Here is a 1,176-nt window from a genome sequence, read left to right on the forward strand (position 1 = left end):
GAAAAAAAATGTCTTTGCTTTTATTGATACGTGAGTGTAAGCTACTCGTTATTCTTCTCTGCTACCATTACTCTCGAACAACTCAGTCCGACCATTGCTTTCTCTTAAGGGTAGGTGGCAGTTAATGTTTCTAACTTTGTTATTAACACATCCCAGCATCATTCAGAGTTCAAAATAAAAGTCAAATAGCAAAATTTAATCTTTCTTAAAAGGAATTTGAAAATATTTGTTCATAAACAATCCTCTAAACTATTCGCCTTTACGTGCCTTTAGCTGGTGTTGATTTCCCTGCCTTTACCATTGCTATGCCTTCCTGCTTACAAACAAACAACAACCATTAAGCTATTGACCTTTGTGGGACTTTATCAGGCCCTGATTTTCCCCTCCTTTACCATTGCTAGACCCTTCTGCTTATAAGCAATCAATCACTGGCTGGACTATTCGCCCTTACGGGCCTTTAGCTGTCGTTGATTTCCCTATCTTTACCATTGCTAAGCCCTTCTGCTTATAAACCAACAACCAATGAGCTATTCGCCCTTGCGTGCCTTAATCCCCCATCTCCTTGTCCCATTGCTAAGCGCCTTGCTTTATTCTGAGCTATCTTAAGTAAACTATTGGTCATTGCGTGCCTCTAGCTCTAGCTCTCTTCTGTGAACTGCCTCACTGGATAGCGTAGTGTGGCGTGTGGGTTTACCTGTCCCCGTCGTTTTATGCAAGAAAAATCCTAAAATTATGCAAACTGAGCCCAAATATGTGAAATTATGCGATTCTGTTAATTTTAACAAAGAATGATAAAGGAAAATAATCAGAAATTATGCCCAAAAAATGATCAAATTTTGCTAAATTATGCGGGGTGCATAAAACCACGGGGACAGATTTACGGTGTGGCTTCTACTCCCCAACAGCTGCTTTTGGGTTTGGGGGGGGGGGGTTTTTTTGTTGTGTTGTTTGTTTTGGGGGGGTTTCCGGTTGTTGTTTTTTGTTTGTTCGTTCGTTTTTTTGCTCGGGCTTTTTGGAGGCTTTAACAAATAGATTCTACCCCACCTGCTTGGCTCCACGTTTTTGAAGATGGGCATTAAATCGGAGGTTCCGTGTCTGAAACAAAACAAACTTAGTGTTCTGAAGACGGGAGTGACCCAACATGTCACAGTTTATCATAACTAACCCTCCACCCCC

Source organism: Aplysia californica, unplaced genomic scaffold (genome assembly GCF_000002075.1).
Source record: "Aplysia californica isolate F4 #8 unplaced genomic scaffold, AplCal3.0 scaffold00436, whole genome shotgun sequence".
Taxonomy (NCBI): Eukaryota; Metazoa; Mollusca; class Gastropoda; order Aplysiida; family Aplysiidae; genus Aplysia; species Aplysia californica.